Raw genomic sequence first — 12,160 nt, 5'->3', positions numbered from 1 at the left:
CTTATAAATGATCTGTTCAGTTCTCATAATAATAATCATTTATGGGGCCATTACTGTATTCTGGTGTCTTACCTCAAATATGTGTTTTAAAATGTTAATCTTATCTAAAAAAAACAATGCCATCACAGAACATCTAGAATGATGTGTGACCAAGTATTGTGGTCTAGAGAAGTTGACATATAAAATGAACCATCACAATCAGTTTTACTGACTTTTCCTTTTGCCCTAAGCTCTTCTATGTCTGGAAAGTTTCTGTTACAGTAAGTACACTTTGGGTTCACATTTTTTGCTCAACATTATGTTTGTGAGATTCATATATTTTGCATTGTGTGTCAATAGTTCCTTCATTCTCATTGTTTAAATTATAATTTATTTATCCATTCTACTCTTAATGGATATTTGAGTTATTTACAGTTTGGGACTATGATGAGTAGTATTGGTCTTTTCCTGAAATATATATGCATTTCTATTGCATATATGCCTCAAAGAGAAATTTCTGGGTCATAGTCATACATCTCCTCAGCTTCAGATATGATTGCTTTCCCAAAGTGGCTAACTAGTTAACACTCACAGAGCATGGGTATTCTAGTTGTTCCACCTCTTTGCCAACCCTTAGCATTATCAGATTTTTTAATTTTAGCCATTCAGCTTACCATATAACTTTTGTGTAAACTGCTAAAGAAACCTAGTTCAGATCCTTGATATTGAAGGTGCCAGTTGTTTCCCTCTGTGTTGTCATTTGCCCATCTGCTTATCCTCTTGTTTTAAGCAACACCATTCCTCTGTCCAACTTATTTGCTTGACTTCTATGCTCCCAACCTAATCCTAATATATTGTGGTTGTCATCTGAAAGGGTCATCATTAATTCAGTGCATATTCATTAACCCTCTAGTGTCCGCCATGGAACCACTATAAGAAACAAAGCACTGAGCTAATGGATTGTGTATATGCCCCTCAGTAATCAAGATGAATGTTTTCCTAATTTTTTCATTGCCTTACTATATTTTAAAATATACATAACACAGAAAATAAAATAGAAAAGACAAAGTAACACAGACATTGTTATAAAGTTTCTTGCTAATTATGATGGCTTCATACTATCATAATATGCAGGTGTCATATTAACTTAAGGTGAGGTTCAGTATGTATGATAGTAGCCATGGGTTTATAGTCCAGATAGTGTTGATAATTTCATAATTGCAAAATTGATCTCTTGCAGACATGATTAGCTCATCATTATTTTTATCACATAATGTGGTGAACAAAGAGCTTGTCCCAGATAGAAGGATGGACTCTGGCTTTTTCTTATTGGCATGTGCTTGCATCATTGGTATTGTTTTCAATATAAGCATTCATTGCAGGAATCCTTTTTAGCTTTTTGATCATTTTGTGAGGTTAATTTAAATTTTATAATAGATCCACAAATCCCCTTCCCTGGACATGCATGAACTTCACAGTTTAGAATAAAGAAAATGTGAAAAAGAATATGCAACTTCCCATTCTCACTTTAAGACTACCTTGCACATGACCCTCTGACGGTATCCTTGGGATCGATCCATTTTTCAATATTAGCAAATCTTTAGCTCTAATTTTTTTTTTCGACATTGGGGACTGAACCCAGGGCCTTGTGCACTGGTTGGGCTCTAATTTTTAAAGATAAGTATGAGTAGTACATCCCCAGCGTTTTCTTCTTACATACTGATTAATGACTTGAACTTGTCCTGAGGAGTATGTGAATTCTATTCTGGAAATTACTGGTTTAGAATACAGGTCAGAGCAGCCTATTTATGTATTCTTTTCATTCTGAGGACACCACTAAGCATTGGGGAAGAAAATGGCAAGCTCTGAAAAAACAACAATGAAAAACCCAAATCTAGTCAGGTGCGGTGGTGTAGGCCTGTAATCCCGGTGGTTCAGGAGGCTGAGGCAGAAGGATCGCAAGCTCAAAGCCAGCCTCAGCAAAAAGCGGGGTGCAAAGCAACTCAGTGAGACCCTGTCTCTAAATAAAATACAAAATAGGGCTGGGTATGTGGCTCAATGGTTGAGTGCCCCTGAGTTCAATCCCCGGTACCCCCCCCTTAAATAAACAAACAAAACCAAATCTAGACCACTTGATCTTTCAGCAGCAAAAATTTCACAGATTTTTTTAGGTTTTCTATTAAGCCTCTTGTCTTTCCTGTGATGGATTATACTTTCCTTCTCCAGGGTCAAGCAAATGTTCCGCTTCCATTTCACAAAGACACTGGGTTCCTACCCTGTGCTGGCCATTGTGATCAGGGCTAAGTCTCAGCTCCCAGTGACTGTAGTGTGGAGTGGAAGCAATCTTGACTTAAGAATCAGAAAATATAGACTCTTGTCCTGGATCTGCTGTTCACAGGCCAGATGATCCTGGTCCCTGTCCCTTAGTATTTTACTGTGTTTCACTATAGTGCTTTCTCTGGGTGCCTGGCACTAATGATGGAAAGGGACATTTTTCCCTCCCTTGAACTCCTCTAGACAGAGGTTGTTTGTGTTTCGTAGTATTTTATTTTTCAAAGCCTATTCTTTGCACACCCTTTGTGTACCAGGCACAAGTACTTATAGTTCTGACATAGCACTTAGCATAGCGCATGACAATTTAGTTCCTTACATATCAATGGAGAGTGAATCCCTCATGTGCAGGAGGCGTCATCTGTTTGTGAGCTCCAATTCTGGGCTGTCTGGTTCAAAATAAGCCAACATTCAATAAGTGTTTGGTGAAAGAATTGGCAAATGGGAATGTGTTAGTCATATTGCTTTACTATAACAAAATATCTGGGATAATTAACTTCTAAGAGAAAAGGTTTATTTAGCTCACAGTTCTGGAGTTTCCAGTCCAAGATCGGGTGGGCCCATTGTTTTGGGCCTCTAGTGAGTGTGTCATATGGCACTGGCAGAAAGCACATGGCAGAGCAAACTGCTCCCCTCATGAGCCAGGAAGTAAAGCAAAGAGAAAGAGACCAGGGTCCCACATCCCTTCAAGGGCATTCCCCCAAGACCTAAGAACCTCCCACTAAACCCTACCTCCTAAAGTTTCTGCCTCCTCCCAGTAGTGCCACCCTGAGGACCTTTGGGAGATAGTCAATATCTCAACTGTGGCAGGGATCTTAGCAGACACTACTGGTGTCCTGGTCTGCTCCCTGGACATTCACTTCCCTACTTAGGCTGCTGATGAAAACATCTGTAACTCTGAGATCTTTTTTTTTGACTGTGGAACACTGGCCTTGAGGGCAGAGAAAGCTGGAAGTGTCAAAGAGTTAATGGCCCTGAAGGTGTCCTCAATCCAGGATGGATGAGGAGTTGGTGAATCAGACCCCAGCGTCCTCAGCCTATGTTTGGGATGACGGAGGCCACTCTCCTGTTTCTCAGAGTCTCCTGGGGAATTTGAGCTCGGTTTCCCTAGTGGTGAATGGCAGATTTCATACTCTGAGTTGACTTCCTTCCTCTCCCTGTCTCACTTCCCCAACCCCTTCCTGTGCTTTCTAGGATCACCTCCCAAACAGACTATATTCCCTTAACTCCCTGCCTCAGAGTTTGTTTCTGAGATAACTTAAATCCTGCCTCATTGAAGGACTGTTTGATAAACAAATGAGTATAGGTGGTGTTCCTCTGGGAATGAGTTGTTTTGAAAGGAGTGTGGTAGGATGAATAGTGGTCCCCAGAGATACCCAGGTCCTAATCCCCACATCTGTCAATGCTACCTTATATGGCAAAAGGTACTTTGCAAATGTGATTAGGGACAATGAGATAGTGAGATTATCTGAGTCAGCTTTGTCCTTAGAAGAAGGAGGCAGAGAAAGCATTGACACAGAGGAGAAGGCACTATGACACCAAAGCAAGATGCTACACTGCTGGCTTTGAAGATGAAGGAGGTGCTCTCTAACCAAGAGCGTGAGGAATGCAGCTTCAGAGGGTGGAAAAGGCAAGAGAAAATGGATTCTCCCTTAGGAGCACTGCTCTGCCAACACCTTGATTTTCCACCTAGGTTTTTAGACTTTTGACCTCTGTAACTCTAAGAGAATAAATGTACCTTGTTTGAAGTCACTAAGTGTACGGCAATTTGTTACTGCATGGATAGGAAAGGAATACAAGAAAGGTTCTGCGTGCTGACCCTAACCCACGCCAGCAGGTGGCAGTGTGGGGCGAAGGTGCAGCCGCAATTCCCTTTGGACTCCAAATAATCCTGCCCGCTCTTTATCCGGCTGTCCTCAAATAAAGTACTACCAATTTGTGCTGTCTTCGCCCCTTGGAGGCCGGTTTTTAACCACAGGTTCATGAGGAATTTCCACTGTGTTTCAAGGACAACAGAAAGAAAGAGTCAGGGTTTTTATGGGCTAAAGGAAGTAAATCAACAAAAATGAAACCATAAATATGCACTGAAAAAGCTGAGTCAAGGAACCCCAACAGCCAAGCCCAGTTCCCTGCTGTTATTAAAATTAACTTTAACAATTCAACCCGGTTCCTTCTTATGTGAAGACTTATATCTGAAAACCAGCAATAGGGTCTTTATTGTTTTGGGGCCTGTGTATTTTCCTTTCATCTGCAGCCCAAACCATGTAGAGGTTCTACAAAATGAACTTGTATGACTGCTCTCTTCTTCCCTTTAGGATTCACAGTATGTTGGGAAGCACCACTTCATCCTTTTTATGTTCAAAGCTAGACATTTTTAAAACTTAAAAAGCTGGGTGTGGTGGCATATACCTATAGTCCCAGTTACTTGGGAGGCTGAGGTGGGAGGATCATTTGAACCCGTGAGTTCAAGACTAACTTGGGCAGCAATAGCAAGACCTCATCTTAAAAAAAAAAAAAAAAATCAAAACAAAACATAAAATAATATGTTTGAGAAAAGCAGGGAAATTTAAATAGGGATTTATACTCAAGAATTGTTAACTTTAAAACAATTTATTTTTATTGGTACATTGCAATTATACATAACAGTGGATTCATTTTGCTGTATTCATACTTGTACATAATTTGATTAATTTCATTCCCCAGTACTTTACCTTTTCTTCCCCTCTTCTCTCCTTCAACCTGCTTGCTTTACTCTATTGATTCCCCTTTTATTATTATTTTAGTGCATTATAATTATACACACACATACATACACAGGATTCATTGTGGTATATTCTTCATGAACATAGCATTATTTGGTAGATTTTGTTTCCTGATACTTCCCCATGCCCTCCTCTCCTCCCTCCCTCTGGATATCCTTCCTCTACTCTGTTGGTCTTCTTTCTAAGGAATTATTATTTTTAGATGTGATAGGCATTATAGGTATGTAAGAAAATATCCATCATTTTTAAAACTATGTAGGAAATGAAATGATAAAATAGAAAGTTAGAGAGGAAAGGAGAAAGGGAGAGAGGAAAAAAGGAAGGAAAAAAGGGAGAAGGAATGAAATGAAACAATAAAGAACAAGAAGGAAAAAAGGGACAAAATTGATCAAGAATGGCAAAATCTTTTTTCCCCCTTTAGATACTATTTTATTTTATTTTTAATTTTAATTTATTTTTATTGTAAACAAATGGGATACATGTTGTTTCTGTTTGTACATGGAGTAACAGCATACCATTTGTGGAATCATACATTTACATAGGGTAATGATATTTGATTCATTCTGTTATTTTTCCCTTCCCCCCCACCCCTCCCACCCCTCTTTTCCCTCTATACAGTCCTTCCTTCCTCCATTCTTACCACCCTCCCACCCCCCATTATGTGTCATCATCTGCTTATCAGTGAGATCATTCATCCCTTGGTTTTTTGAGATTGGCTTATCTTACTTAGCATGATATTCTCCAATTACATCCATTTGCCTGCAAATGCCATAATTTTATTATTCTTTATAGCTGAGTAATATTTCATTGTATATATATATATATATATATATATATATATATATATATATATATATATATACCACAGTTTCTTTATCCATTCAGCAATTGAAGAACATCTAGGTTGGTTCCACAGTCTGGCTATTGTGAATTGAGCAGCTATGAACATTGATGTGGCTGTATCTCTGTAGTATGCTGATTTTAAGTCCTTTGGGTATAGGCCGAGACGTGGTATAGCTGGGTCAAATGGTGGGTCCATTCCAAGTTTCCTAAGGAATCTCCACACTGCTTTCCGGAGTGGCTGCACTAATTTGCATTCCCACCAGCAATGTATGAGTGTACCTTTTTCCCCCACATCCTCTCCAACGCCTATCATTGCTTGTATTCTTGATAATTGCCAAGAATGGCAAAATCTTGATGGTTATTAAACTTAGTAGATGAGCATATCATATGGATATTCATTGCATTATTATATGTGTTTGCAAATATTATAAGATTTTTTTGGAAAAAATGGCTAAAAGGAATCTTTTTAAAAAAATTTAATGGCATTTAGCTGTAGAAAAATGATTGGTTCCAATCCAGGATCCTGTATTTTCCAGCTGTGTGACCTTAGGGAAGATACTCAACCATTCTGTTCTCAGTTTCCTTATAGGTAAGGTGGATATAATAATAGAACCCACCTCAAAGAACTGTTGAAAAGAATCAACAAGAAAACATTTCTGCACTGGGGTTGTAGCTCAGTGGAAGAGCGCTTGCCTAGCATGTGTGAGGCACTGCGTTTGAGTCTCAGCACCACACATAAATAAATAAAATAAAGGTGCATTGACAACTAAAAAATATGAAAAAAAGATAACACTTCTAAAACACTGGAGGTAGTGTGTCACAGGACACTGCCATTATTCATTATTATTTCTAGTACTGTCTATTACACTAGCAGAGCAGTCCTCAACTGAGGGCACTTTTGACTCCCTAGGAGATGTTTGGAAATAGCTATAGACAGTTTTGGTTGTCACAGCTGAGGGTGCTCCTGGCATCTAGAGGGTAGAGATCTAGGATGCTGCTAAGTAGACTATGGTACATGAGACAGCCCCACAACAAGGAGTTATCTGGACCACAGTGTCAATAGTGCTGAGGTTGAGAAACTGCTCTAGATTTATTTGGATAATTTAAAAAATATTGGAAAATACAGCTGGGCATGGTGGCACATGCCTGTAATCCCAGCAGCTCAGAAGGCTGGGGCAGGAGGATCAAGAGTTCAAAGTCAGCCTCAGCAAAAGCAAGGTGCTAAGCAATTCAGTGAGGCCCTGTCTAAATAAAATACAAAATAGGGCGGGGGATGTGGCTTAATGGTTGAGTGTCCCTGAATTCAATCCCTGGTACACCTCCCCCCCCCCAAAAATATGAAAATATAAATGATCCAAATAAGAATCACCATTATCTATAAATTTGCCATGCAGAAATAGTCATTATCCAAAACTGAAAATTTACATAAAGAAAATATCTTCATCAAAATTAATATGCATAATGAAGAAAAAGTCCCTTTTATCTCACTGCTTGTAGTGGTATGGTACCTGCCCTTATTTCTTCAAAACTATCACAGTGTAGGGAAAGTTGTCAAAGTTTTCAAACTCCTAGGAAATGAACTAGTTAGTGTTCGACTAGGTTATTTGCTCTCACTAGAATCAAGCAGAATGAATCACAAGGTAACTATGTGAAGTCATTAATGATCCACCCAGAAATCTTGGTGGGAGCCTGCCCTGACACCACTTTTCTGGGGAAAACTTAGGCAGATTATATCAAAAACTTTTTAAAAGTCCACGTTCTTTGTCTTGGCAATTCTACTTCCAAGAGTTTATGCTAAAGAAATAATCAGACAAGTATGCAAAGATGTTTGTACAGTTATTCACTGTTGTATTCTTTTTAAATACGAAGGATCTAAATTTAAAATAATAAATGGAAATGATATCGCTAATAAGTGGAGGATGACACATAATGGGGGGGAGGGAAGGGTTAGTGTTAGGGTTAGAGTTAGGGTTAGGGAGGGGGGCAAGTATGGAGGAAGGAAGCACTGTATAGAGGGTAAAGAGGGGTGGGAGGGGTGGGGGGAAGGGAAAAAATAACAGAATGAATCAAACAACATTACTCTATGTAAATTTATGATTACAGAAATGGTATGCCTTTGTGCCATGTACAAACAGAGAAACAACATGTATCCCATTTGTTTACAATAAAAAAAAATTACAGAAAAAAAAGAAAAAAAATAAAATAATAAATGGAGATTGGTTAATTATATTCTAGTATACCTATGCAACAAAATACCATGTAGTCATTAAAAAAGATGATGTTCAGTTATGCAGTATGTACTTTCATGGAAAGATAATCATAGTGTATCCCATGAAAAATGACCACAGGAAAGACCTGGGAGGACTAATGTGTTAGCAGGTGTTATGCAAAGGGTACTGACAAGCATTTCTGAGAGGAGATAGAACTCACTGGGAGTCTGGTCAGAGGAGCATCCCCTCATCTCCTCGTGTCCTGTGGAATTCTGTACTTGGGCCAAGTCACAGCCTGATGCACTTGGGAGCTGTGCTCTGCCAAAAGGGTCTCACCCCATCACTCTCCTATGTAATGGGCCAATGGGAATGGCCTCATCATTGGGTAACACATATTTAGCATCCAGAAGCTAAGCAAGAGCTGTGCTTAGATGCATCTCTTTAGGAAGCATTGCTAAGCATCTGGAGTCTGGCCCCTCTAGTCCTGATGAAAGTTATTTTGGACACATCCCCTGCTACTGGAGGGAACATCAAAGGTCCCTACTGTTCAGTCATTACCAGAACCTGGATGGAGACTGCAGGGTCAGCAGGTCTGCTTTCCCTCCCCTCTCACTGATGTAAATAGCCAGCCTTTTCAGTCTGAAAATGAGAGGTTGTACCAATGATCTCTATGGACCCTTTCAGCTCTAAGTACTTTATGACTCTAATATTTTTAATCACTGTCAATGGCGATTTCTGCATTACAAATGACCTGTCAATTTCCCTGGGGTTTTATTGGCTGTAGTAATGAGCCTTACATGCTAGAATATTATCAGAACACTGAAGAAGGCATCTCAGCATCAGACAACCCTTGCCCATCTTTCTCCTCCTCTTTTTCTTCCTTGGCTTTCTCTATGTCCCTCAGAAGGTTTGTGTAGCTTCATTAACTCAGATCCATAAAGTGCTTTTGAGAGTTGGAGAGTAAAGTCAGTGTCTTGCCATGAATAATAAACTCATTGAAACTTAGAACCATTATTAGCAGAGGATATTAAGTCTTGTTGCTGTGTAACCTGAAGCCGATTAGTTCTAAAATGCAACCTCTGCTCCTTGAAGAAGAACGTGGCCTGAGGAAATTCACCTGAATTCCTTTGCTCAATTCCAGCTCAATATTGCCAGTGAAATGATATTGAATATAGAAGAGGCAAAGGAAGAGAAAAAGGTAGGTCTGTACACATTGTTTTGTTTATTTGTACCCAGCTTTGTCCCCCAAAGATTTCTTTCTCAAAAAAAGTCATCCTAAGAATGGAACCACTGACCCAATGTGAGGAGGTGGGACTGGAATCCTAAAAAGCAAGTTCATCTCCTTCTCCAGGAGGTGAGAGGGGAATTTTACCTTCCTGTGTGCCCTCTTCTCCTTTCCCTGCTCCATTTCGGGGTATGGAAAAGAGTAATGTCCACAGTCCATGTACATTTCAGGATGCCAAGAAGACCCACGAAGCATTTTTCCCAGTATGAGTAGGTCCAGGAATGGCTCTCAGGCTTCAAAGTCCCCTCCACACCAATGCTCAGCTCAGTCTTTAGGCCTGGCCACTACTTACAGGATATTTGTAGTGTTTCTCAGGCTTCTGATTCCATACTTTCCATAGTACTTGCTATTTATATATATTCACACCATCCCAAAAGATTTGAGAGTTTTACTTTCAGTGGCGGGTACTGAGACGGGGCGGGCAGGGCCTACTTGAAGTGTGCAGCCCTCTTCTCCTGTCGCTGAGATTCAGATAAGCCCCTTTGCCCATGCTCTCTCTCAAGTGTGTAAGGAAAGGAGACCTTAGAAACAGCTTTAGTTTCAACTACTGTTCTGCTATTCAAGTGTTCTGTGGCCTGTGCAGGTCATAGAACCTCAAATCTTCTGTTTTTTTAACTGTAGAATGAGGGCAGTAACTTATACTTCTCAGGTACTATAAGGAATTGATGTGAAATCAAATAGTCACTATATCCGAAGTCCTTGGGTGCATTCTGGCCCATGGTAGGTCCTAGGTAGGCATCCACCAAAACACAGGTGGGGTATTGGCAATGGTAATAGTTATAGTTTATTGAGTGCTCTTGACATGCTGGACTATGTGCTAAGTATTTTACATATATCATTTCATTTAGTTTTTATAGCAACCCTTTGGGGCAGGACAATTATGTCCCCAGTTTAGATGCAAGGAAACTGAAGTATGGAGAAGTTGAGAAGCTTGTATAGCAGGTTGGACACCATAGTCTTGATTTAAGTTTTCTCTTCCTCTAAAACTTCCCATAGGCTTTGGAGTTAACTTCATTCAATTATGATTTTACTCCAGAGTAGAAACATTTGTAGATGATGTGTAGAAAAAGTCCACATTGCCACATTCTCAGTATCTTGTGATTCAAAATAAAGAGGCTGCAAGACACCTCAATTCATCACTCTTTGTCCCTTTTGCCCCTTCCAGTTCTGACTGACAGTTCCCATTTGAGCACGGAATCAAGGTCTTGGCAATACTATTCATGTCCAAGAACTAATTCAAATGGTTCTGATTTAATTTTTATCAGAGTCTCTTCTGAAAAACCTGGGAGACCTTGCACTTCCGAAATTAACTTCTGGTAGTCACAGTGAAAAGAACAAGAAAGACAAAGTGAAGCCAAAGTGCAGGGGTTTTGCAATCCCTTATGCGAACCCAAGATTCTTGAAGTCACCTGGGTAAGATTTTGTGGGAGGCGTGATTCATGTGTTCACTCCCATAAAATTTTAATGACTTTAAAAGTAATAAGTAGTTAATATAGAAAATTTGAAAAGCATAGGAAAATATAAAAAGAAAATTTACATGATTCATGTTGCTACTACCACTTTGAAAGAACCACTGTGGCATACAGGTTTACTTCTAGCTCTTTTTGCAACACTTCTAATACATAGTTGGGATCTTTGTAATATACATATATGTTGTCCTTTAATTTTATAATTGAAACATTTAATTTTAAGTTGTTTCCCAACATAAATTTTAATACCTGCATAATATTGTCATGTGGAATTGACATTTTGAAAAAGAATAAAACAAACCCTATGTTAACTACAAGTCAGTTTAAAAATAGAACAATGTTTTATAAGCTCCCTTTGAGTGCTTCTCTTATTGCATCCCTCTTTCATCCTGAAAGGTAATTGCTACTTTTGAGAAAATCATTTTCTTAAAGACTTCACCAATTGTGGTGGCTGCCTAAATGTACCACAGCCCCCTCTATTCTGCCCTGGTAAAGTCTTCTCCCACAGTGATTTCTGGGTTTGTCCATATGATTTGCTTTGGCCAAAAGATTTTAGAGTTTTATTTGTAGGTACTATGGTGAGGAAGTGTGTCTTTTGCAGTGTATAGCATTGTTCTTCTGTCTGCTAGATTCTGTAAACCCCTCTACCAACTCTCTTTGGTTTGTGTGATGCAAACAGATTTAATAAAATTTACTGCATTAGTATAGGTTATTTTGGAACATTCCTTCCTGGAACCCTAAGACCACCATGCTGTGTGGAAGTCCAAGCTAGTTACTTGGAGAAGTCACATGGAGGAGATTTCGGGATCTCAGCTAAGAGCCAAAACCAAGTCCTCTTATTATGGCCCTAGTCAAATGGTTCCAGTCAGTTCCCAGACATTTGGGTCAACCCAGCTGAAGCTCCAGAAATTGTAGAGCAGAGATAAGCTGTTCCTAATGTGCTATGTGCAAGTCCCTGATCCAGAGAATAGTGGCAAAAAGAATCACTGTTGTTTTAAGAGAGTAAGTTTTTGCATGGTATGTTATGGCAGCAATTAATAAACCTAACCTCTGTGGACATCAATAAACAGTATGTTATTTAGTTCTGTACAGTTTTGGTATTTATAAAATAGAAATAGCATATATTTTCTTTGGTGATTTGTTTCTTCTGTTAAATATTGTATTTGATATACAGCTCTATATTCTTCTGCAAGGCTATCTCCTGCCACATGCAGGAGGCTTCCTAGGGTATATTCTTAGGGGTTCTTATGGTTTAGATGTGGTGTCCCCAAACATCTCACA

This window comes from Sciurus vulgaris (genome assembly GCF_902686455.1).
Source record: "Sciurus vulgaris genome assembly, chromosome: 15".
NCBI classification, from domain to species: Eukaryota; Metazoa; Chordata; class Mammalia; order Rodentia; family Sciuridae; genus Sciurus; species Sciurus vulgaris.
Note: the sequence above shows the minus strand (reverse complement) of the source record.